This window comes from Rhinatrema bivittatum, chromosome 1 (assembly GCF_901001135.1).
Source record: "Rhinatrema bivittatum chromosome 1, aRhiBiv1.1, whole genome shotgun sequence".
In the NCBI taxonomy this organism is placed as follows: Eukaryota; Metazoa; Chordata; class Amphibia; order Gymnophiona; family Rhinatrematidae; genus Rhinatrema; species Rhinatrema bivittatum.
The window spans coordinates 13,576,048-13,603,186 of record NC_042615.1 but is presented as its reverse complement, the minus strand read 5'-3'; the positions used below and the strand labels follow the sequence as shown (position 1 = coordinate 13,603,186).

The 27,139-nt window shown below is 45.7% G+C and overlaps 1 protein-coding gene across 6 annotated transcripts in view; it reads left to right on the top strand.

Moving 5' to 3' along the window:
- ANKRD50 (ankyrin repeat domain 50) overlaps positions 1–14,649 on the top strand; it is a 117,534-nt gene extending 102,885 nt beyond the window's left edge. For all 6 annotated transcript variants that reach the window (XM_029588687.1, XM_029588863.1, XM_029588772.1 and 3 more), the window contains one exon: positions 11,693–14,649. The gene's annotated coding sequence lies outside the window, so the exon portion shown is untranslated. The remainder of the gene's footprint in view (positions 1–11,692) is intronic.
- The last annotated feature ends 12,490 nt before the right edge of the window (positions 14,650–27,139 follow it).

Here is a 27,139-nt window from a genome sequence, read left to right as displayed (position 1 = left end):
ATATGTTTAGTGTTCAAGCGCATGAAGGGGCAGGCTATGTTTTAATTTCCTCTCGTTCTTGGCACGTGGAACCAGTCTCCGTACATTCCTGTGTCGATGGGGATAGCGGGAAGTGCCACCTTCAGTCATCTGACTGCGCTGAGGTTCTTACTCGATAAGAAGATTTTCCCCTTCTGTGCTTATGGAAAAATGGAATTTTATCTGTTCATTACAATTTGGCATCACTATTTTTTGTCTTTGAGAAACTGGCCTGGCCCGCGCAGCTGAGAAAATTCAGTACGCTCACCTAATCGCAGCTTATTTTAGCACTTTCTTTTGTTTCGTGATTTGCACGTTTTCCGCCCGCCGTTGGCTCCTCTTTCCACTTCGCGTTTTCCTTCCTCTGTTTTAACAAGGGTCCTGTCTGAATGTCACATGACGCCTCGCTTCCGTTTTGGACCGCGGGCGCTGACCGATGGCAGGGGCGACTTTCAGAATGCGTGACGACATCCCGGCGTGCCCCGGCCTGACCGGGATTTCAGCTGACCCGGACTGCCTTTTTCCTGTACGAATTAAAGAGACCGTTAGAGAGCACTGAGGGCCAGCGTCGCTCTTTGAATGACCTCACATGAACGGCTCACAAGTTGTTAAAGAGGGGACAGACAGACAGACACACGGACACGGTGCTTTCATGAGTCCGGTTTCCTAAAAGAATCTGTGTTTTGTTCTTGTACTATCTTTATTTTTTTTATTCGTGCCTTTACCCTGCTGCCACCATGTTTGTGTTATATTTGTAAACGAGCCACGCGGTTTGAGCCTCAGCCCATTCACTGCCGAAACGTTTGGCACAAAGCACTGTAACCGCTTCACTCGTGTTCCCCTAGGCAAGCCCCGTGTCTCTCTTTTTTTTTTTAATTCTTTGTTCAGCACGAACGCTTTTCACCGGGGCAGAATTAATTTGTTTCCTGGTCACATTAACCTCTTACAGGAGGAACATCACGAGGAACAGCTTTGCGAGGATAAAGAAATCCTCCTTTTCAGAAAACCTTCCTGGTGCAAACACGGTTTCCCTAAAGAAGACAGTGGGTCTCAGAAGGCTTTGACGCAGCTTTAGTAACTCTCGTTCCCTTTCCCCCATGAGTGAGTGTTTTCTGAAACGCTCCAAAACGTGAGTTTTAGAAACATGTGAAATGCTTTTCCTTCTTGGTTTCTTTTCTTTTTTTTTACACACCTACAGGCCGATCTGTTAAAGCCGCGTGGAAAACAGGCGCTCGGTGTTGAGCGCCCCCTGTCCTAACGCGCGCCCCGCCACCTCTCCTGGGCCCGCCATTCAGTATTTAAATGAGGGGTCGCGCTGCCGAGGAGGCGCTAGGAACAGACGTAATCCCCTAGGGCCTTCCTCGGCAGCGGGCGCCCAGGAGAGGAGGCTGCCAGCGGGGTTAGGAAAACGGACGCTGGTTAATTGTGTCCCACCAGCTCACGTTTTAAAAACTTTTTTTTTAACCCCTTTGGTTCCTCCGACTTAATCTCGCCACGATGTTAAGTCTGAGGATGTACAGAGAGAAGCAGTATCCTCTGCTTTTCTGTACGCTTTTTGGGTCTGCTCAGAAATCAGTGCCTGCTCCGGGCGGGCGTTACTTTCTGAGCATAAAAATGTGCGGCTCGGGTGCCGCACAAGATGCGTTTGCATGTGATGCGGGGGGGTTGGACGCGCGTTTGGATGCGCTAATCCCCTTATAAAATAATAAGGGGGCGTGGACGCGCGTCATGGACGCGCGTCCGAAACCCGTGTCCAACCGCAGGTTAAAGAGTGAGCTTGGTCGAGCGCACTGTATTGGATCGGCCCGATTGTCTCGACAATTAAAATAAAAGTATGAAGATAGGGTATTCTTCAACAATAATGTTCCAAGGGGAATCATGGGAGAGAGAAAGAAACTGTGCTTCAGTTTGCTGCTTGTTGACATTTGAACCTGTTGGACTGTGGAATCGTAAGTCTTGACAATCAGATTGTTCATGATTGAAAACAAAAATAATAAAATGTTGAATTGGCAGGGGGTGCCCCCTGTGACCCCAGCCGTGTGAACCGCTCTTCAGATAAGGCCGGGTCTCGATTCTCGGGGATAGAGCTGGGGGGGGGCCGTAGCTTAAACTCGGCAGCCAAAGGTTGGAGCTTCGGGGTCCTCGGGTCCACAGGGGCTCCTGGGTCACAGTCTCGCTTCGGAGGTGATGGGGGGAGGTCTCCACGCTGCTGTATCTGATAGCAGGTCGCCCCCTGGGAAGAGGTTAACACTGCCGTGTTTGCAGAATCAGGCTTCAAAGTCCTGAAACTCTGTGTGTGTGCAGACTTCCTTGCACATGGGAGCCACCCTGAAGAGCCCCCTCTATCTCCCCGTAAAAGCAGGAGCTGACATGCGAGGGCTTTTGGGCTGCCTTCATGGATTCCCTTCAGGAAACATATTCTGCCTTCAAAGTTTATAAAGCACTGCAACGGAGCTAAAGGTTACTTTCCATAATATGTGAAATGCCTGTCTGCAGTGCCGCAGTGTTGTGGTTTTTGTATATTTAAAGTATTGTGAAAGTGTTTATAGAGTTTGAAAGCTTTTACACCACTTTCTAACTATTGGAAATTGCAAACGTCAGTGGTGGTATTGCACCTTTTTATTTGTTTATACCGAGCTCACGAGCACGGATACTTTCAGCGCATTGAAAGCGAGTTTTTCAGTGCATTGAGCCTACGTGCTTGCACATATATGTTTCACGCGAAAATAAAATAGGACTCGCTTTGGTAAATTGGTATATTTTAAAATATACGCACGTAGTTGAAATTACCAGTTTCACCAGTTCCTCTACCAGTACGCCCAGTCCTTCTCCAGGTTATCGAGGACCTCCTGGTTCTTCAGCCTCAACTCCTCCCAGTTTACCCGACCCTCCCTCCTGGCCAGTAGTAAACACATTTAATCTCGCGAAACAATCATCAGGTGTAAAATTACAGGGGTAAGATGGCAAATCCTCGTGCACATCTTCTAAAATAGCAACGTGCGCGTGTAAACGTCGGCCCTCTCCTAGAACACTCCCTCTTTACTCGTGTGTATTATGTGCACACATAAAATAGCATGAACCCGAGGAGCTGCTACTTACGATGACTTTCAAAGGGGCACGCGGGTGCACATTGACGCGTGCGGGTCGGCACGTGCCCACGGACGCAGCTGTTTTATTGTACGCGCACACATACACGCGTGTTAGAAAATAGCCCGGGTGCCCGTGTCTGTGCACATCCGGGTATGATCCGCGCAAGAGGGGGGAATTTCATAATCGGCGTGCATCCACGCCATGACCAGTTTCACCAGTTTATCCGCCGCCCAGTGTAGAGCCCTGGTTTAATAGCATGGACACCCCAGCAGTTACCTGAGACCCTGAAAACCCCTCAGGGATGGCTCGATATATATTTTTTCTTAAGTTGTACCACCTCCTTAGCAAAAATAGTTACGCAGAACTGGACCCGCCCCAGGACGCCCATGCTGCACACCCTTTTGTCATTCCAGGGGAGATATTCGTGTATCGTCGGGAGATGCATGGGCCTCTAGGCGGCTTTTAAAATCGGGTGGCCACGAGCATGTCCTACGTGCACTCGCATCTCCTGATTTTGGTGCATGCCCGGCTTTTAAAATTCCACTTTTAAGAGCATTTATGCTAATTTATATGTGCATAATTCTTTGAGAATTCATCCCACAGTGCATGCTTTTACCCGCTGCTAGGCTGGACTGTGTTCCAAAGCAGGGTTTGGAGGGAATTGTCAAAGGAGTTACGGGCGTAAATGTAACATACTATTGTAGAAACTTTCAAAAGCCATTAGCCTGCTTAAAGTGCACTTCTGCGGGTAACTCCTGTGGTCAAGTGAATGGACTGCATTCTAGCAATTTCCAAAAGCCCACTTATTTGAGTAAAGTGCATTTACACGTGTAAAACCTAATTTTAAGCTGTAAATGCTTGTGAAAATTAGGCCCTTTATGAGTATACTTACCTGCAGGAAGCAAGTGAAAGGCAAAACTAGTTTTAATTGTATTTCGTCTTTTAGGATCTGATTTACTGAGGCATTTTTCCCGTTATTCGTCTGTGGGCTAAAAGCTAGCGCCCGAATTTTCAAATGCCGGCGCACATAAAATCCTGGACATACGTGCGCGGCTGGGCCGAGCGCATTTTAGAAACGGCCCGGCCACGGGCGTGCAGGAGTGGCATTAAACGCTGGCCAGGGAAAGAAAGCTGCTTCTGCTGCAAAGGAGCCGTAAGGTTTATAACAAAAAAAAAAACTGGGGACAGATAGGTAGGGGTTAGGGGACGGGGAGGAGAGGAGAGGGGGGAAAGGTGGGAAGGGTAGTTAGGAGGATAGGGAAAGGCCTGCCTGCGTCGCCATGCGTATTTTATTTTAGTTTTAAACCCTCCCCCCTTGTGCGCGTTAGATGACGCCCGCCCCGCACACGTGCACCTGGGAATCGTATTTTATGACGCGTGCGCGCGGGCTTTAAATAAGGCCCCCGATTGGGTATTCCTAGGAGATAATTGTGGCAGGGCACTGAGAGGAAAGAGGCAGCAGAATTAAGCTTTTTTTTGAGTGACTGACCAAGCGGTAAGGCCTGGTTTACCCCCCAGAAACACAGGCTCACAGAATTGAGTCCTATACTCCAAAAATGCATTGTTTGTGCTGCCTGGGGCCATCTGCTGCTTGACTGTTGGTTCTTGAGGTTTCTTCTCTGGGATCCCCACCCATAATTGTCCCTTAGGGAATGTAATTAAAAGCTATATTTACTAAGGAGGAGGAGGAGGAGGGACCTACTGCTTATATCAAGGAACCAAATAAGCTTTCAGATGCTGACCTCCCACTGACCTTCCCTGTGACCTTGGGCTGCCATTGCTTCGGGTCCCCAGCTAGATTAGAAGCTCTTTGGGGTATTTATAGAAGTTTGAATAGTTTATACTTACTTTACATGTGTGTTACACACTGCGGTTTATTTTCTACCCACGTAAAATCCCATTAAGTGCATACTGTGGCCATAAGCATCAGAACCACCCTTAGCGCTGCACCTGGCTTGCCGTGCGGGGTTATCCTCCTCTTATCTACCCCGACATCAGCAGGTACATTTGGTTTAGTTGTGTTAGTCTCATACCCCTAAAACAGCTACCCGTAAGGGAGATCTCAGATCCGAAGTTACGCATACCACTTACCCCCACCCATCCCCCAGAGGGCACCAGATGTGTGGGTGCTGCCAAGCCACGAGCTTGCATTTAACAATTATGTATCCTCTTAATTAATATCACAGCATAGGAAGATGAGCAGAGAAGAGTTGTCACACGCATGTTTCCAGCAAGAGCCTCATTCACCTGAAGCCCCCTGGCTGAAAGGTACATTAAGTCATCTCCATGTCCCTGAGGCTTCAGCTGTCCCTGAAATGAAATGCTGTCTTTCGTGTACTACCGAGCTCGAAGGCCGACCACACTTAATACAGGTGTCGGAGAAACGTATAGCAACAAGCCTGCCCCTCTCCATGCTGGGCCCGGCTTCTTTCCAGAAAATTCCCTAGTCCCCACCTGCCAAGTCCTGCATGGAGTTTAGCACAGTATATCTCTCCCAGAATTAACTGGCAGTGCAGGCTGCATGGCCCTTTGTTCTGATAAGCATCAAGAGTCATTTGCTGTTTGAGTACTCTCGCGCAAAAAGCTATCGACCGTGAGTTATCGTGCATTCCTTGGTGTTTCTCTGACCTCGCCCCCTTACCCACCTCCATCCTTAGTAATCCGTAGGCACCATGTCAGGGAGGTAAAAAATTTCTAGATGAAATAAATGACTGTTTTATGGAGCATCTTGTCCAGGAACCGACAAAAGGAGGAGCTATTTTAGATGTAATCTTTAGTGGCATGCAGGATTTAGTGCAAGAGATAATGGTAGTGGGGCTACGTGGCAAAAGTGATCATAATGCATTCAAATTTGACTTAATAATTAGAGGGCGGACATTAAGGAAAACTATTGCTCTAGCATTTAAGTTTCAAAAGGTAGACTATAATAAAATGATGAAAATAGAAAAAAAAACTAAACAGTACAGATGTATTCCATGCATTAAAAAAGGTGGAAGGAAGGCCAAATGCCTGTCAGCATGGTTAATAGATGAGGTGAAGAAGGCTATTGTAGCCCAAATAATATCTTTAAAAAACATGGAAGAAGGATCCATCAGAAGAAAATAGGTAAAAGCATAAGCACTGGCAAGTTAAATGGAAAACATTGATAAGGCAGGCAGAAAGAGAATTTGAAAAGAAGCTTGCCAAGAAGGCAAAAGTTCATCATTTTAAAACTTTTTCAAATATATCCAAAGCTGGAAGCTTGTGAAGGACTCTGCTGGATCATTAGATGATCAAGGGTAAAAGGGTCACTTAGGGAAGACAGTATGGTGGAAAGAAAACAATTCTTTGCATCAGTGTTTTCTGAGGAGGATGTTGGGGAGATACCCATGCCAGAAATGGTGTTTAATAGTGAGGATTCAGAGGAGTCTAAACAAATCATGGTAGCCCTGGAAGATATAATAGGTCAAATTGACTAATAAAAGAGTTCAAATCACCTGGACCAGATGGCATACACCCCAGAGCTCTGAAAGAACTAAAAAAGAAAATTGCAGGTCTGTTTCTAGTCATTTGCAGTCTACCATTAAAATTGTCTTTTGTACCTGAAGGTTAGAGGGTGACTAATGTAATGCCAGTCTTTATAAAGGGCTTCAGGGGGTGATCCAGGAAACTATAGACCAATGAGCCTGACATCAATGCCGGGAAAATTGGTAGAAACTATTCTAAAGAATAAAATTACTGAACCTATGGATAGACTTGGTTTAATATGTGGCCAGCCTCGTGTCGCACCTGTAATCAGTTGCTTGAGAGTAAGAGCATTGAGGATGGCAAGAAATCTTCAGTATTGGTTGTGTCAGGGTTGTCAACATGAATGTTGAAGTCACCAAGGATGAGTGACGTAGGATGATCAAATATGATCTCAGAAACTAAAGTTGGTAGCTCATGAATGGATTCGCTGTTGAGCCTGGAAGGGCAGTAAACTAGGAAAATCCCCCATTTGGGATGTGAGTTGGATTAGACAAATATGATTTCAGTGCTATGTAGTTGCCTTGTGGGAGTACAAGAAAGAATGAGCTGTTCCTTGAAGAGGATTGCCCCTCCCCACCATTTGGCTAGATGTGGGGAGTGGGCAAAGTTTAGCCTGTAGGACAGGTTTGCCAGAATTGAGGACTCTCTGAGTCACGTGCCCAGGTTTCTGTGAGACCGAGGACATCCGGAGCCTGATCCAGTAGCAAATCAGGTAGAAATTCCAGGCTTTTGTGGATGAACCTGGTGTTAAGGAGGAGTTTGAGAGAGAGGGTGTAGGTGGCCAGCCTTCTTGGGAGTTGTGATTCTCTGAAGGGTATGTCTGGAGGGATTGTGACTTGAGGATTGATAATGGGAGGCGTGTATGCTTCTGCCAGCAGGTAAGAGGAGGTGGCTAGGGTAGTAGTAAAATGGAGGATTTGGGTTTCTAGGAGTGGAGCCTAGTGATGAGAGGAAAGGAGAGAGAGCCCAGGAGAAGAAGGTCTGAAGGGCACCACCGGAGGGGAGAGGGGGAAGCTGTACCTTGTGGTTGAGAAACCAGCCTGGTTAGGAGTGATAAGGGAGTTTTGATACTTAGATTCCCTGGTGCGCACGAAGGGAGCAGAACTTTTGGCATGACCCTTTGGTGGAGGCCTGCTGGCAGGAGGACCTGCTTAAGGGCCTGCCCTTAAAGGACTGGGCAGCTCCAGCGACTGATAAAGGACAGTGGGTGAGAGGTCCTTGCAGCTGGGTCTGGTGCTCCTGCAGTGATCCGAGCAGTGATGATGGAGAGCAGACAAGGGGGGAGGGGGGGTCTAAGGTGGAGATTGCCTCACAAGTCACCCCTGCCGGTACTGCACTGCTCCTCGTGGCCTTTGTTTCAGCCCTTAAAGGTCGAGGCGGCTCCAGTGGCTGATGAAGGCTGGTGGGGAAGGAGTCTTGGTAGCCAGACCAAAATGATAAAGGGGATGAAACAGTTCCCCTATGAGAAAAGGCTGAAGACGTTGGGGGGGTTTCAGCTTGGAGAGGTAGCTGAGGTCTAAAAAATTGAGTGGAGTGGAACGGGTGGAAGCAAATCAGTTGTTTGCTCTTTCAAACACATTTAAAACAAATTGGAGAAAATACGTTTTCATTCAATGTACAATTAAGCTCAAATTCATCACCGGAGAATGTGTTAAAGGCAGTTAGTGTAGCTGGGTTTAAAAAAGGTTTGGACAAGTTCCTGGAACAAAAGTCCATAAACCATTATGAAGGGAGAATTGTAGAAATCCATTTATTCTTGGGATCTCTCTACCCCTTGGGATCCTGCCAGGTACTTGTGACCTGGCTTGACCACTGTTGGAAACAGGATACTAGGCTTGATGGACCCTTGGACTGACCCGGTATAGCAGTTCTTCTGTTCTCATGAAGGTAACAATACTTTTTGTGGGAAGGTTCTGTCACAACCTCCGCATAGATCATTTCTGAAGGTACAACAAAGTATGGCTTTGAGCAGAATTTATTGTTCAGAGATTTGTTTTAGGAAGAAAAAAGAGATGGGCTCAGTGTGGCCTTAAAAAAAAGATCCTAGGATGCATTCCCATTCTTTCCTATGAGGATGGGTGGACTGGACAAGTTTTCAGATGCTTTCCCCTCTGGGTCACTGGTTTATGTTAGGAACACAAGAAGTGCCAGGCCGGGTCAGCCCATCAAGCCCAGCATCCTGTCTTCTACAATGGCCAATCCCTAAAAGGAGATCTAATTCCTTGCTAGACACTCCCTATGAAAAGCGATAAGTCATCTTAATAACAGCTGTTTATGGACGTTTCTTCCAGGAACTTGTCCAAGCACTTTTTAAACCCGGCTGTGTTTGTTCTCTTCACCACATCTTCCAGTAACAAATTCCACAGCTTGATTATGCGTTGAGTAAAAAAATACTTTCTCCAGTTTGTTCTAAATCTGCTCCCTGTTAATTTCAGGGAGCGTCCCCTGGCCCGGATCTTGCCCAGTCATGTGACTGGTGGGGCAAGGTCGAGTCGGCACCATTTTTCAAAATGGGCCTGGGGCTAGGGGATCTTCTATTGATTTTGGAGGTTGGGGGGGTTCAATAGGCCCCCAATGAGGGTTTCTACCACTTGGGGTGTAGGATACTCCTAACCCTCCCCCGATCCCCTTACGAGTAAGTTTTTTTTTATCATTGGGGGTTGGAGGGACGGTAGAGGGATGCTCTTATTGTATTTTTGACAGGGCCGGGGAGGCAATCATTGCACAAATACCTATTTTCTATTTTTAACTTGAGATGTCAGAGCCGCCTCAAGTGGCGGCCCCGGGGTGAGGACGGGGTCAGCTTTTTCTATTTTTCCAGGGATTTTGTTTTTTGTTTTGTTTTGTTTTAACATTGGCCCTTTACATCTAATGCGGGAGCCTTGGGATGCACATTTACTGTTTTCTCATGAGGTGTTAAATTAACACGGCTGACAACTTTCTAACGGGCCGATACAGTACAGTGCGCTCCGACGGAGTGCACTGTTAACCCGCGATTGGACGCGCGTTTTCCCTTACCCCTTATTCAGTAAGGGGCCGAAAATGCGCATCCAACCTGCCGAACCTAATAGCGCCCTCAACATGCACATGCATGTTGATGGCCCTATTAGGTATTCCCGCGGGATACAGAAAGTAAAATGTGCAGCCAAGCCGCACATTTTGCTTTCAGAAATTAACGCCTGCCCAAAGGTAGGCGCTAATTTCTCCGGGCACCGGGAAAGTGCACAGAAAAGCAGTAAAAACTGCTTTTCTGTGCACCCTCCGACTTAATATCATGGCGATATTAAGTCGGAGGTCCCGAAAGTTTAAAAAAGTAAAAAATTTTAAAAAAAAATTTTAAATGGGCCCGCGGCTGTTGGGTCGAAAACCGGACGCTCAATTTTACCGGCATCCAGTTTCCAAGCCCGTGTTTGAGCATCGGCTGACAGCCGCCGCTTCCGTCAAAAAAGAGGCGCTAGGGACGCGCTAGTGTCCCTAGCGCCTCTTTTTACAGTGGGCCCTAATTTAAATAAATTAAGGTACTGTATCGCGTGCACAGGAGAGCCGGCGTTCGCCCGCTCTCCCGCATTTTTACTGTATCTGCCCGTAAGTCAGCTGCATTAATTGATTAACATAAAATTCATGAGGTATTTTGCGTCGATTTGCAAAATTCATGCATGCAAAGCCGCGGATTGTAATAGGGGAGGGAATCTGGGCAGGGCTATGCAAAATAGCCTGCAGTCGGGCCATATCACGTGATATACACTGTTTAACGCGCATTAGAGCCCGGTTAGCTGAATAAACGCTGATATTCAGCAATGTATCCGGCTTACTTTAAGATACCAAATACATTAAAGTTAGCCAGATGCTTATCTGACTAACTTAACTCAGTATGGGGCTCATTGTCCCAGAACCCAGTCATCAAGAATTCAAAAAAAGACTGAAGACTTTTCTCTTCCAACAAGCTTTCCCAGACGCTTAATCTTACTGTGACTGACAGACTTCCTAATTACCAGGTATCCCTTAACTATGGACACTGTATCAAGTACTACCTTTAAGAATCTGCAACTGGACAAATATCTTTGAGCTCAAAAATTCACTTTATTTCATATATATATTAGGCATTGCCTATATTTATATTTATTGCTACGTTAAATAGTTATACTTCTTATATAAAATATTATATTTCTTTATTTATTACCAGTTAAAATATTATTACTTTATTTAGCACTATGTTAAATTGTCAACCAGTTATACTGTTCCATATGTTATACGGTTCCATGTAAAGCTCCGCTCTCTGTTGAGCAGTTCTTCGTTTATGTAAACCGGAGTGATTTGTAGTCCCTACAAGAACTTCGGTATATAAAAATTAAAAATAAATAAATAAATTGTCTATTCATAGTGTAACAGCATCTTTTTACCTTCTGAAACAGCAGGAAATGGAATCGGTGGATCCTAAAATTAGCTTTATGTAGTTATAGTGAAGCACATAGAAACAATATTTCTCTTTTTATAATGCAGGAGCGTCAGCCCTGGCCATGCAGCTGTAACAGATGTTTGTGAAAGCCTGCAGGAATGTCTTGCAGCTTCATTCTGCATCTTTCAGTAAACCGTGTATTGCTCTATGGCACAGATTTTCAAGGGCTGATTAGCGCTGGGAGAGCCCTGCTTTATTGTCATTCTTTGCATTATCTCAGAGCATGACTGTACTGCGCAGCCACAATAAAATACTTCTGAAGAGCAGCAATGCTTTAGAAAACAAGGTCTTTCTTCCCTTTCTGGACACGGGGAGGTGGATATTCTGCTAAGTGGCGGTGCCTGAATATCTGACCGCCTTTGGCGGCCACCAGGTGCCGGGCGGGATATGGATGTTTGGGGGGGGGGGGGGGGGGGGGGGGGGGGGGGAGACAAGTTGGACCTGCTTCAGGAGCCGGGTATTACTTATCCGGGGATATTCCGCAGCGTAGCCGGAGAAGTCTTGTTCCGCTGACTCGCTGAGCCGGATATCTCTGAATATCTGCCCCTGCATGTCTTGGTATAGCAGACCTACTGGTAATTAACGGGACTTTCTATTTATTTATTTTTTTTGCATTTTCAGATCGGTTCTTTGGGACTAGGAAACGCTCCTAGAAGCGTGGGGTCGAAATGGTTCATCGATTGATCGGGATGGAAATCTGCAATTCCTGTTGATTCACCAAGGAAACGAATGTGATTGCTGCAAAACACTTTTCTTAGCAATTGTAGCCCGCCCCATAGTTCAAGGCTGCCTTCTCGTCTGCTTCAGAAGTTTATTTTGTGTACCTACTTCCTAACACACAAAGTAAGCCCTTGTCCTTAACTGCAGACCGGAGTATATATCCTTGGCAAAAGCTGAAAATGTTGAACGAATGAGGAATTTTCGATTTGACAATGCTTAATGTGCATGTCCCATGGTGAACTGTATTGCAGGGTAATGCTATTTATATTTGTTTTATATTTCTGTGTAGCAAGACATGACGTTTACAATGTATATAACATTTGCATTACTGGATGGTATATGGTATTCATTTCATGTATATCTCAAAAGTTCTCAAGAAAAAAAAAACAAATCTTGCAACAGTATTTGATAAACTGCAGTACTTGCGTGTTCCATATGCTTTATTAATCATCCTAAGGCCAACGTTATTTATGCATTTAAGTGCAAAAAAATAAGGTCAAAATAAATTGGGTATGTTAGCTGGTGCAGGCTATAGCAGGTGCAAAGCACGCCCGTGAACCCCAGCAGGTACGTTCGCTGCCCCAGGCTAAGTCACCCCTTTTCTACTACGGGTAAAAGTACCCCAGACTGAGAGGGGAACGTTTCTCAGGCCAGTAAACAGCTTTGGAAATTGCCCTTTAAGAAGATAACGTCACCCGTCAGCAGGCAAATAAATGCATGAATTACACCAGTTTTTCAACGCAGACTTGCGTGCATCGCTCCGATTGGCAGACGATCCCAACAAAACTATGTGCACGCAGTCACACCCGCCGTTCGATGGGCGTAGCTCTGCTGAGAGAGTTTAAATGCAAACTTTATAAAATCAAAGTAGGGAGAAGTCCCAGCCCTGCCCAGGACTTCACCCACTGAACTGCTCCTCCCCTGCGAGCATAAAGTAATTTTCAAAAGCCCAATGACCTGCATTAAGCACACTTAGGCATCACAGGTAAAACCTGTTGACCATTCAATAGCAGATATTGGACTAGTAATTTGAAAATTGCTACAATGTAGGATATTGAATTCTCAGTAGGTTTTACCTGTGTTAAGTGTATTTAACAGGGCTGAATGTGCTTTTTGAAAATTACTAGAATAGTATGTTATGTTTACGTTTTCCTTGGAAAATTACCGTGATGGGGGTCTGTGCACACAATTTTACATTGCATATCAAGTCACACAGGTTTCTCAAGGGCCATGTCTACAGGTTAGCACTGCTTTCCCTCCAGAAGTCCCTTTTAAACCCTTCAGCGGATAATTTTCAGAGTCTTAACCTGCAAAGCGGGGCTTCTCAACCCAGCCCTCGGCCCACACCCAGCCAGTCGGGTTTACGGGACGTGCACAGTGAACAGGCACGAGATGGAGACACAGTGCATGCAGATCTGCCTCCTGCCTGTTCATTGTGGATGTCCCGCAAGCCTGACTTGGCTGGGCGTGTGCCGAGGGCTGGGTTGTGAGCAGCACTTTTCTCTACAGGCTTTGGGGCCTTTTCACCCGCCTTCCCCTCATGACCTACCTAGAGCTGTACTTCTCTCAGCGCTGCCCATGGCTAAAGCTGAGTGGCTGGCGCCCGTCCTTCGGGTCATTCGCACGGTGTGAAGTTTCAGAAGCGCCTTTGCAAAATTCGGTATCGTCCCGTTCATCAGCAAGACGGAGAGGGTGTCGGAGCAGATGTTAGATGTTACATGCTTGAGTTTTAAGGTTGACAGTAGTAATTTGGTTCTTGGGTTCCTGCGTGGAAAGGCGGCCATTTTCCTTTTGTAAATTCACATTAAGCACTAGGATAGTAAAGTTATGGCCTCAGCTGAGGTGCTGTGTAAAATAGTATCAAAGTGTTGAATATCTTGTCCCTGTGGGACATACAGTATTTATAAAATAAGCAAAAGTGGTTCCTTGCAGACTGGCCTTACGAATGTTCGTGAATCAGAAGAAACCAGGCAGGATTGTGGAAAGCATTTGCTCCCGAGGAATGGGGCTCGCTCTTGTTTGCTGTATATTTCTTTTCTATATAAAGATGTTCTTAAATTGCCAATTTGTACTATTTGTCCTATTGTAGTGTTTGATAGGAATACTTATTTAATTTAATGACTTTTGCTACAAAATGCACCTTCTTGGCTCTAGGACAGAGGTGTGGCCTTTTTCTCAAAAGAATATAATCCGTTCGAAAGGAAAAATTACATTTGGAAATGCTTGTTAAGTGAGAGTTGAAACCTATGGGATAATTAAAATGCTTAAAAGATGTCAATTCCTGTGCATTAAGGAAGCTGGAATCCCAAGGGGAAACGAGCTGTTTTAATTTGAATGGAAAAAACCCTGCGGGCTCCTCAGATACAGATGCACTGCCTGCCATATTATGGCACCTGCAGCACAGACTGAAGTGCGGTCATTTTCCCCCACACGAGCTTTCCCTACCTGCCCCAAACAGAATCTCAAACGTACGCCTGTGCTGCGAACCCATCGGCAGAATTCGGCACCCCACCTTCTCAAAACCAACAAGTATTCGGGGAACATCATAAACCCTTCTGTTTCTCTTTATGATCAGAGTATTATCATTTTGTTTTAGAAACTGGCTCTTCGCCATCAGTTATTCTGCTATGCAAATGTATGTTTTTGCTTAAAATTAACATTCTCAATCAGACCTTTTCGGCTAGCTTGATTTGCAGTTTGACTGTTTTTCCTGATCTTCTAGGGTTGTAAATAGCCTGTAATGTACATTGAATTTCACATTGTAAAATTTTTATTTTATTCCTTGTATTATATTAAGCGAAGATCCCTATGTATATGAAAGTGCATAATAAATATATTTGCTTTTCAGCAGTTCTCTATTTTAATTTTGCAGTCTCTTCTCTTCGAGAGATTCTGAAAAGTCATTTGTTGTAAAGCCAGGTCAACAGTTGGCGATACCTGCTTACAAGCTTCACGCGTGTGCTAATTCAAGCCCTCTTAGTGTCTGCAACATGGGCTTCATCCTAGCCCGCGACAAAAACAATAACACAGTCAAGTGGAGAATAAAGGCCAACATAACTGTATTAATGACTGAAGAAGGATATCTAACCTAGACACCCAAGCCCTCCTAAGTATTCTTCTTGTTCTCCCTTCCCCACAATATGGGAGGTAAGAGGAAGCCAAAAAATGGCATGGTCCAATGAGCATGCTTTATTTCAGAGCCTCGTGGTCAACCATGCATAAGCAAAGCCTTGGTCCTCTTATGTAGTCCGATCTTGTCTGGGAAGCGCCAAAGAAAAGACCCTGGTTGTGCCTAGGTCCTCAGACATTGGGCACCAACCACCGTTGCAGTCATTCTTGTGAACCGTGGCCTCTCTCTTCTCCGCCCCACCTGATGTGACAATTCCTGGAACAAAAAACAAAATGGTGAATTTTAAAAGCCCGGTGCGTGCATGAATAGGTCAGGCTCGCGTGCGCCGAGCGGATTATAAAAACCACCCGGATACGTGTGTAAATGCTACAGCGCACATGTGTCAGATCTTTTCAAACAGTGGCGGGGCGTGAAGCTGGAATGTGCCTGTAAATACTCACGCAATCCGGCACGCCCTGAGCCCCCCTGCCGGATTGCGTGAGTATGCTATGGATGCCTTGAAAGTTATAAAATAAAGATAAATAGGCAGGTCGGTGAGGCTTTAAGGGTCAGGATAACAGGGGGAAGTGAAAGCTATCAAACCATGGGGAGTAGAAGACCTTAATTGGGCGAACTGGGGATGAACTGGTAAAACTGGAAATGACATTGGCACGCACCCCTCTTAAAATCCCCCGATTTATGCGGTAGAAGCTGCATTTGTGCTCTGTTGGGTGCACACCTACTTAAAATGTGACCGGACAGGCTATTTTATAACATGCGCGCATATACACGCACAAGTTATAAAATAGCCATGTCCCTGGGCAAAAGCCAACACACGCACGTGCACCTGTGCGCCAGTTTGAAAGTTACCCTTAAAATGAGGGAGGCTGGGAATCATGGCAAGTGCATGGTCTTATTCCACTCGATTGCATCAGTAACTGTCCTCCATGGTAAAATCTGCCGTCACAACATACATCATTTTTCTTTATCAAACTTTTCTGTAAAAGCAACACAGCGTAGTTTATATGTCGTCTTAGGTCACCAATAAAGGTTGATATTCCCTCTGTATAAATAATTGACATTCAACCCATCCACTTCTCTTTCTATAGATATAAACTCCAGTGTTAAAACTGCAGTTGTATTCAATAGTTCTACTTGAGATCTAAGTATATAAGCCTTCTGGCTAAACAAACTGCAGTGTGAATATTCAATATTGCTGCTCTCTATGAAGTAAAGTGTCTCAGTCTTACCTTCTCCACGTCACTGAAACTTTTCCAACACACACCACAGAAGACCCTGAAAGGCATGGTCAGAACTAATTCTGACCATGCCTAGTGGGAGCCTCGTATTGCCTGTATTAAGACAGCTGTGATGTTCTGTCAATCACATCTTCATCAACTTGTCGGTATTGTGCACATCCACAATGTAATTCAGTAAGGCTTATGGGCCTACATGTTATGTGTGATATACAGTACACATTTAAAGGGTGATTTAATCGAATATATGTTTGAAGACCGATCTAGTCTTCTAAAGCAATACAAAGAGACACAAAATGGCCTAATTATAGCCTTTGTCGTACAAAGGTTAAAACCACTAAGAACAGCCATTGAACAAGAAAGCAGATACTAATTTGAAAGAAACAGGCCTTTGACGTTTAGATAAAGAGACCATCTCTCCTAGCCCATCCCTTTTGTCTCTTCATTACATCACAACCATCTCTGTGTTAAAAGGGACATCCAAAAACACACACAAAGCTTTTTACAAGCCTTGGTCTTATACAACTCTTTCCCACCTCTCTCACCTTCCCCCTTCTCTCCCTCTTTCTCTGTAATATACATTTGCAGCAAGCTCATAAAATATTCTTATACGAATACCTGCCTTTTGGACTAAATTTTGTTGAGTATCAGGGTGAAGGGCCAGCAGCTCTTATTTTAAAACAGCCCAGTAGTGCCCGTATACGCTCATGCAGAAGCAACCCAACACTCGGGGGGGGGGAAAAAGGGGGCAGAGTCGGGGCATGTCGGGGATGGGGCAGGGCCAAAATTTCCACGCATAAATACGGATCTTAAATCCCATGCCCGTATCATACGTCAGGCTGTTAACTGCGCTTATTTACTTCCACCCTTGATGAAGTGCGAGTCTTAAGAAAACTCACTTTAGGCCTAAAACGACTGGGTAAGAGGTCTAGGTAAACTGGCGGGTGTGCAGGCTGAAGAACCAGAGAGATCTGGATGACCTAGAGATAGACTGGCAAACTGATAGACTGATTGGTCAAAACAGCTAGTCGCATGTTTTAAAATCTGTTTAGCTGCATGCATTAAGGCCGAAAAATTCCTAAGGAAGATACACGAATAATGTTTGGTGGTGTAACTGAAATTACTAGTTCTGTTTTTAATAGTATGTGCACACTTGCACGGACAATTTAAAATTCCTATGTGTGTGCACTCATCTGCACATATATGGGCGCACATGCAATCATTTTAAAGTTACCATCTGTGTGTCTCTCTTCTACTATATCCACTGCCCTAGGAAAGTGAATTTGGGATCTCCTGTCTGCAATATTACTAATTGTTACAGATTGGCAGCCTGGAGTCAGGGAGCATCCCAAAGAGGCAATACAGGGTTGCAGGTCAGGACTGGAGCTGATCTTCTGCCTAACCAACTCCTTCCTCGCAGGTTAAACCCTTGGGTTCTAGGGGTCGGAAGGACTTGTCATCTGTAGAACATGGTGGCAAGAAAAAGCAGGCACAGGCTGGGGCTAGAGGACAAGGGGGAAGGCCTGAGAATAGACAAGGGGCTGGTTTGGGCAGTGCCAGACAGAACAAGGGCAGGACTAGACAGAACAGGCAACAATAATCAGGAAATCCCAACAGGGGACAAGGCTGGCTGATATTTTTCATCTCCAACTGGCTGGCTTAAGGAAATAATATTGGAGCACTCTGAGAAGGTTGGAAGTCCCCAAACTTGGCAAGCAGGGCAGGCATAAAGAAGCATAGAATCGAATGACTGAGTTGCTGGAGCAGGAACACAATTGCTAGAGTCTATAGCAGAAACATCTGTTCTAGACTCACTAGGTTGGCAGGGAGCCCTGAATCTATTCCTGTGAGGGTTGTTTGGCCTCTTCATTCTGTCACAGACTGGCAAACTGGAATCGGGGAGCATCCCCACAGAAGCGGTACAGGGTTATAGGACAGGAATAGAGCTGACCTTCTGCCTAACAAACCCTCTCCCCTACAGGTTGAGCCTTGGGTTCTGGGGATCGGTAGGACTTGTCTTCTGTAGCACATCATGGTGGCAAGACAAGACAAGGATGGAGCTGTAGCAGGGCGGGCTGGATGAGGTAGGGCAAGCTAGAAGCTGAGGACAGGCACAGGCTAGGGCTGGGTTCAGAGCACAGGCTGGGGACTGGATACAGAACATAGGCGCAGGCTAGAGAACAAGGGCAAGGCCTTAGAAATAGACTAGGGACAGGACTAGGCAAGACAGAACAAGGACATGGGCAGGATGTAGGCAAGGACTGGATCAGATAGAACAGGCAATAAAAAACAGGAAAACTCAATAGGGCACAATGTTGGCTAGGAGGACCTAGCAGCCCTAGGTAAGGTAAAGCAGGAGGCATTAAGCATGGCAGGTAGGCCTTGGAGACCGCAAAGCAATGCCAGAAGGCCTAGAAGAGCCCAAAGCAAAGCAAGTGGCCAAAAGAGGCCAAAAGGCAAGGCAGGAGGCCTCGATAGGCCACAGGATAAGGCGGAATAACAAAGGAAGGCTGGCCAGGTCAGAGCCGAAATGGCTCTCAACTCACTGAGGTACTGGACAGGCTTGGTTAAATAAGGTTGAGGCTTGGGTCTTGTGTAATCAGCGAGGAGGGAACTGGAAAGGTAGTGAGCAAGGTTCGCTGAAGACCCTGGTGGAAGGAAGTCCGCAGCAGGCTGAACCTTGGCATGGGAAGATTGCACCGCAGCTGAAACCGTGACACTAATTTAATAGATTACAGTGACCAACATAGACCTTTGGACAGGAGTATATAATAACATATACCACATACGAAAATGTCCAGTGGATCCATGATACCTATAAGTGGTGCCAATATTTGGATGCTTCCACACTTCATCTGTATATGTTACATAATAACAATGATGGCAGAAAAAGACCAAATGGCCCATCCAGTCTGCCCAGCAAGTTTGTTATGGTAGTAACTGTCACTCCGTGCAGATTACCCCCATGTTTCTGTTAAGGGTAGTAACCAAGCCTTATGTAATATTTGCAATCAAAACCAAGCAAATGTCAAGCTTATAACAAAATTACTGGTAGCAACATTCTTATGGGGTGAGCAGCCTTCTTGATAATTCTGACAATGCTGCTTGAATGTGCTTTGCATTTGGACTTAGCCAAAGAAACAGTCCTATGCATTTTACCTAATGCCTGAGTATACTATAAAAGTTGGGGCCCAGCATTGGCTGTCATCTGAATTCCCCTTTCTCTGTCTCCCCTTCCCCCAATGCTGAAGTGAAGGAGGCCTTACCAAGGACCTGTACAAGGGTATTATCGCCTCCTCTTTCTTACTGGTTATTCCTCTCTCTGGGTTTAGCTATCTCCCTGTCACATTGCTTCACCACCTTCAGATCCCCAGACTCTATCACTCCAAGGACCCTCTCCCAATCCATGCACATCAGTCTTTCACCCCGTATCATTTAAGAGCTCTTTTGGATTACTGCACCCAAGATGCATGACTGCACTTCATAGCATTGAATTCCAACTGCTAAATCTGTGATCACTGTTCAAGTTTTCTTAAATCACTTTTCATTTTCTCTACTCCTTCAGATGTGTTCACTCCGTTGCAGATCTTAGTATCATCTGCAAGTAAACATTGCCTTTTGACCCTTCCACTGTGTCGTTCACAAAGATATTTAACAGAACCAGTCCCAAAACCGGTCCTTATGGCACTCTCTTTAGAGTAAGTTCCATTTACCATTGCATGCTGTCTCCTGTCAGTCAACCACCTTGGCCCCCACTCCAAAGCTTCTCATTTTACCCATGAGCCTCCTTCGTTATCCACTGCTTTGGGGGGGGGGCATGCATACCCACTTATCTGGATATGCATGCCCTCCCCCCAGATGAACCCATAGTCTCACAGATGTCTGCCCAAAATGGATCAACGAGAGAGTTCCATTTATAATACGGCAAGCAGAATATATCTCCCTGAAGCAGTGAATAACGAAACTTCAGCTGATGTCTGAGACTTGTTCAATTCGATGTGACAAGGACACTATTTGTTTTTCTTTGCTAAGTTTTTAGTGCAATTTATATAAAAAACAAAAAGAGGTTGATAAGAGGTGGATGATGGAGAAGACTGGGTTCAGGATATAAATACCCGATATCATCAGGCTTGCTGACACCTCATTTCACAGAGTATGTTGAGATTCTAGGGTTCCTGTTTTTCGAAATCCGTGTTGTGTTTTTATTGCTTCGTTCTTGCCAGTTCTAGGGTCTGTATTTACAATATACATTGGGGAAAAAATATTTTGTGTTTTTGTTGCTGATGTAAGGGTGCCGAGTGAATATTTCTTTGTTGTATGGTGATTAATACGCAAAATGTCCTAGTTCTGTCCTGCATCTGTTATTTTGGGGAGTTACTAGAGATGCAGATTATTGCAGAAGTGGAGGTGCAGGGTTTCTTTGGCAGTTCTGGCCCATGTCGCATAATTTGAGGTTAACGATGACCCCACACTCCCATAACAGGAGAATTGGTTGAATGATGTTCGCTCATAATTTCAATCCCAGATTTGGTAACCTTCCCTGAGGAAGAAGGAAGGGAGGAAAAAGGCAGTAGTCCAATCGGGCCTGAGAAACTGCCATGACCTGTGCAGCGCAAGGAAAGAAGGCAGTAGTGGCCCTATAGGCAAGAGGAGTTTAAAAAAAAAACACACAAGAGTTTCGAGGAAGGAGTAACATTGATTAGGGAAAGAAAATGGAAGGGAGAGGAACCAGATGACAAGGGTAAGCATGGCAGAGGAGAGAGAAGTATGTAGGGTCTCAAAACTGTTTTTCACAGGTGAATAGTTGGCTGGCCCTGACTCTCTGTTTCTGCCATCCTCTTCTTCCTCCTGCTAGAAGACCATCATATCTTCCCCCCTCCCCGCTTGGAAAAGGCAGTGCATAGGCCGTGTGAACCAGGCTCAAGCACAGGCTTCCATTTGGAAGACAGGGCGACTGCAGACCCTGAGAGTGCATGCTTGCTACTAGCACCAGAAGGAGTAGGCACAGTAATGATTCACACAGGGCAGCTAAACAGCACTGGCCCTGCATTAGTCCATGTTTTCAAACGATCAAAGTGTATCTTAAGAATGAAGGAAATGCCGAAATCATATAGCGTATACTGTGTGGCAATTCTAGTTTCAGAAAAATATGCGATGCTGCAGCCTGTGAACTGAAAAGGGGACATGGCTTCTAGAAAATCAAGAACAGTTGTCCTTGCTGGAGTAAGCTGACCTTAGGGTGCTGTTGCACCTGGCAGCTGCCTGCAGTACAAATGTGCTGCTTTTACAATGAGCCCTGGGAAAGAAACATCTTTCAGGGTGTCATGGGATTCTCAAAGAAGAGAGATCAGATTGCCCAAGTCTCTCCATTTGTGAGATGGTGCAAAACAGGTACATTAACCGGTAAGCAAAGGTATGTGATATCTGTCGTTGACGTTATTGATTGCATAGTGAACCTCCTCCAAGTTTCACTTCAAAGACTCGCTAACTAATGCAAACTAACGTTAATTTCAAACTGTAAATTAAATAATAGAATGTCTTTCAATGCTGTTGAGCTAATGGAAAAATATTACAATAGCATGACCTTGGTTAAAGAACAGAATGCCTATTTGAATTAAATGAGATACCAAGGGAAAAAAGAAACTGTTCACTTTCTTTGATTGATATTTGATGAATAATTCTGACATGAGTTTAGATGAATTTCCTATGCAAAGTGAGGTGGTCTTTGTCTTATCAGTTAGCCAGAAGAAAAGACTGCAGAAATATATCAAACAATTACTAGCTAGGTAACGATTTGGTGTAATAGGAGAGGCAGAAAGATCAGCCGAGTAATTTGCACAGAGCAGCAGTTACAACCCTAGAAAGCAGTGGTCGTACTTTGAAAGGTTGAGGGACGGATATGGGAGGAGGGATGGGGCCACAATGGATTGGTTACGGCATGGTGGACTGGATGGGCCGTATTGGTCTTTGCCTGCCATCATTAACTATGTTACTATATCAGAATCCCTGTCTTCAAGAATTTGTTCAGATGAAGGCCCGTCTTAGGGGAGGGCAGTGGCAGGGTGGGAAGAGCTTGATGAAGTAGAAAAGAAGTGGGCTCAACTAAAAGGAGCCATGGTCAGGGAGTTAAATCTTTACTTCAGGAGAGTAAATAAAAGTAAGAGGAGAAAGTCCATTCAGAAAAGGGAAGACGTGAAGAAGGTCTGGAAAAGCAGAGGAAGGATTTGCTGTTCTGAAAGCAATGAAAGAGAGATTTCCTAGAGAGGAAGATAAGGTCAAACAAATCTGATCAGTTTCTTTGATTTGATGATCAGAAAATTAAGAGCGTGCACATACGCTGAATGTAGTGCACTTGGATTTCAGCAAAACGTTTGACATGGACCCTAGTAACATGCATAAAACCTACAAGACAGCCATTTGTCTGGCAAAAACAGACTATAGAGTGAATTTTCAAAGGTGTTATGTGCGTAAAAGTAGCATATATTGTAACGATTATCAAAAGCCCATTTATGCATAAAGTCCATTTATACCCATAAAACCAGTGAAATTTGAATGGAGTTATATGTGTAAATGCTTTAGAAAATTACCTCCTATATCATCCAATAACTCCAATTAGCAAATACTTACAAAGGGAAACTATTCCAACTAGTGAATAAATTCTCCAGATCTGACTACATGGCACCTACAACCACCGTGGTAGGCCCTTCAGCAGAAGACTTCACCAAATTCTTTGATTCAGAAATTCAATTTGTCATCCCACCTTCCTTCTCTCCTCCCACAGGAGGTAATTTTCGAAGGAATATGTAACATACTATTATAGCAATTTTCAAAAGCACATTTACCCTTGTTAAGTGCACTTTTGTGGGTAAAACCTATTGACAATTCAACAGCAGATATTATATCAATTTATATACTATTGTCAATGTTTTACCTCTCATTAAGTGCACTTAACGCAGGTAAATGGGCTTTTGAAGATTGCTACGATAGTATGTTACATTTATATTTACATTTTCCCTTGACTGGCTTATGCAATAAAAATATCTCAGACACTTCTCAACCTCACGCACACTTATTCAACTCCCCCCAGAAAGTATCCCACTGTGTGAGTTCAGGACAATCTCCAAAGAGGTAGAGAAGATATCATACCTCCCGAATTCTGTGACCTGAAACAAGACCTAGCCCCATGGTTAATCATCGTAACACAAGGAAGATAGCTTTCAAACAACTGCTTACGGTGGCCATGCATAGATGTACTATAGTATTTATAACCCACATGAAATATGCATACCTCTACCAAAGGAAACCAGAATCTTCCATCCTCCTAATATGGCTTCAGGAAAGGCCATGGAACAGATTCTATCCTAGTAGCCTTAACCAACAGAATCAACTTTCATGTAGACCAAAGCAGTGACTCCCTCCTGCTCCTACTAGACCTTTACACAACAGATGACACTGTCGACCATCTCTTCTGCTACAATACTTGAGAGACAACAGTATTGAGGGTTCTGTCCTTAAATGTTTCAAATCATTCCTGATCAACTGCTCCCATTCTCACCCACACATACACACATTCAAGCACCCATTCTCACCCACACATTCAGGCTCGCATTCTCACCCACACATTCAGGCTCCCCTTCTCACCCACATATGCACACATTCAGGCTCCCATTCTCACCCACACATTCACACATTCAGGCTCCCCTTCTCACCCACACATACACACATATTCAGGCTCCCATTGTTGTAGTCTGATACTGCAGGCGAAGTAGTGGACCCTTGGGCCGGCCTATCTCGAGTGATAGGGTAGGCCAGGAGGCGGAGCCAGAGGCTCGAGGTGTTCACCCGGGAACCAGGAACCCCCCAGGAGGAGCCCGTAGGGTTCTGGCACCTTGGGACTTGGGCAATAGAGAGAGTCCAGTGACAGGGATGGCGATAAGCTGGGATGAGAGCAAGGAAGTCCAAAGGTACTTGGTAGGCCGGATACTGAGGCAGGCGGAGGATAGTAACAGAGTCTCTGTGGCAAGTGGGAACAGGAGCAGACGTAGCCTGAAACAAAGTCTGTGACAAGCAGGAGCTGGTGCAAGCTGTAACCTGGAACGGATTCCGTAGCAAGCAGGAACTGGAGCAAGCTGAAGACTGAAGCAGGACCAGAGACGAGCCGAGATCAGTGGCAGGCAGCAGGCTGAGCAAACAAGAACAGGCCAAGATCAGGGCAGGCGGCAGGCAAGCGTAGTCAGGAACAAACCAGGGTCAGAGGCAGGCGGCAGGCAAAGCGTAGTCAAGGCAATCCAAGGTCAACGACAGGAACTCAGTGAAGACGATGCGCAACTCAGAACTACAAGGCAGTAGTGAACCTCGTTGCAAGGCGATGAGACGGCGTCCAGGCGCCGGTTAAATTGCCCTGGGTGCGTGACGTCATCATCGCAGGCGGGGCTCGACTTCCGGGTGCTGGACGCACAAAGTGAGCGCACTCGCGTGCACGCGAGGCCACGGCGAAACAGACAGGAAATGGCGGACGCCACGTGGAGTCATCGGCATCTTGGGATCCTGGGGTCGCGGAGCGCGGCGTCTCCAGCTGCGAAGGTAGGCACTGGTCAGGCACAAGGGAGAGGAAGCGGTGCAGACCGCAACACCCATTCTCACCCACACATTCACACATTCAAGCTCCCATTCTCACTCACACATACACACATTCAGGCTCCCATTCTCACCCACACATACATTCAAGCTCCCATTCTCATCCACACATACACATATTCAAGCACCCATTCTCACCCACATATTCAAGCACCCATTCTCACCCACACACACACACATTCAAGCACCCATTCTCATCCACACATACACACATTCAGGTTCCCATTCTCACCCACACGCACATTCAGGCTCCCATTCTCACCCACACACACATTCAAGCTTCCATTCTCACCCACATATTCAAGCTCCCCTTTTCACCCACACATTCAAGCTCCTATTCACACCCACACATACACACAATCAGGCTGCCATTCTCACCCACACATACACACATTCAAGCTCTCATTCTCATCCATGCGCATGCAGGGCCTTTTCATTAGGCACAGCCAAAGTCCTACTGCTGCCACTGTGGGATGGGATCCCATGACGGCCTTGCAGCTCTGGTCTTCCTCTTCACCATCGAGGGGATGGGATCCTGCAATGGCCTTATCGTTGTGGTCCTCCTCTTCGTTGCCGCAGGGATGGGATCCTGCAATGGCATTGAAGCTTCGGCCCTCCTCTTCACTGTTGCGGGGAAGGGATCCCATGATCGCCTTGATTTTTCTGAGGCTCCACTGTCATGGGGATTGGATCCTGCGATGGCATTGCTCCAATCATCCTCTTCCGGTTGGGTAGCCTGTGGTACCAGCAGGTTAAGCTCCGCTGACAGTCTCCTCCTTTAGCCGCCGGTGGCCTTTCTCCTTCAGGCGCCGGCAGTCTCCTTCTTCAGCCGCCGGTGGCTCTCCTTCAGCTTCACCAGCAGCCTGTGACCTCTTCTGCTGCTGGCCCGCCTCCTCCCCTGGGTGGGCCGCCCTGTGCAAATGCACGGTATGCACACCATTCACAGCAGTCACTACCACCACCCCAAGGCAACCCTGGCTTCTTGGTGACATATGCTGCCACAAGCAACTCCCCTACTTGCCACCCCAGACCTCCCATTCCTGTTCTTACTCCCTTTCCACGCTCCCCCCCCCCCCCCCAAATAGGGCTGCCTCCCTATTTTCCCCAGGATCCTCAAGACAGTTCTGTAGATGTTCTGCCATTTCAGAGGAGCATACTGAAAGGCATCTTCCCACTGCTATGGAGGCTGGCTCTTTGATTAGAGCTCCTGCCCTGGCCTGGTGTGACCGGGTGTGCATACAGTGCATTTGCGTGGGGCAGTACACCCAGGGAAAGAGGTGAGCCGGCAGCAGCAGGAGAAGCTGCGGGGCCACCAGCAGCTTTTGCAGTCCCCCCCCCTCCCCAAAAAGGAAGGCCTGCGGGTCTGTGGTGAAGCTCATCCCACTACGGCCTGAAGACAACAGGAGGCCATGTGTGTATGTGTGTGAGTGACTGAGAGCACGTGTGTGTCAAAGCCTGTGTGTTTGTGCATGTGTGTGTCTGAGAGCCTATGTGTATGCTTATGTGTGTGTGAGAGAGAATGAATGTGTTATTGTGTGTGTGTGTGTGTGAGGAAAGATAAAATGTGTACGGCCCTATCTCCCCCAATCCACGACAATCTCAGAGTGACTGGAAATGAGAAGATCCCAGGTAGTTTTAATTAATCCTTATTAGTTTTAATTATTGGATGTAATTTGATGATTCTGCTCTTTCGAAATATTTAATTTTTTTTTTGGGGGGGGGGGGGAATAGAACATTTTTTAATTGGATTTTTTATTCATCAGATATTTTGAACTATGTCCTTGATGTTTGGGAAATTTTCGATATTTTATTCATTAACTGGTTTGAAATATTTTTATGGATATGATTTTACTATTATGATTGATGTTTTATATTTCTTGATTTTATTTAATGTTTTATGAAGAATGGTACTGTCTATGTTTTCCCATTGTTGCTCTGCATGTAGAGGCTGCTTGTTGTGGGTCCCAGTTCAGTTCTCAGCACGTTTCTGTTTGTACTTTCTGATCTCTTTATTCTGTATTTGGTCAGGGTCTCTCTGTGTTCTGTGTATGTGACCGGGTGAGGTATTTTCCTGGCATGTAGTTTCTGTGTAGGGATGTACAGCAGCCTGGTTTCCTAATAAGAGCTTTTATTGGTGTTCTAGGGCCTGGTGCAGTTCAGTTCTTCTCGGCACGTTCCTGTTTGTACTTTCTGATCTCTTTATTCTGTATTTGGTCAAGGTCTCTCTGTGCTCTGCGTATGTGACTGAGGTGAGGTATTTTGCTGGCATGTAGTTTCTGTGTAGGGATCTATAGCAGCCTGGTTTCCTAATAAGAGTTTTATTGGTGTTCTAGGGCCTGGTGCAGT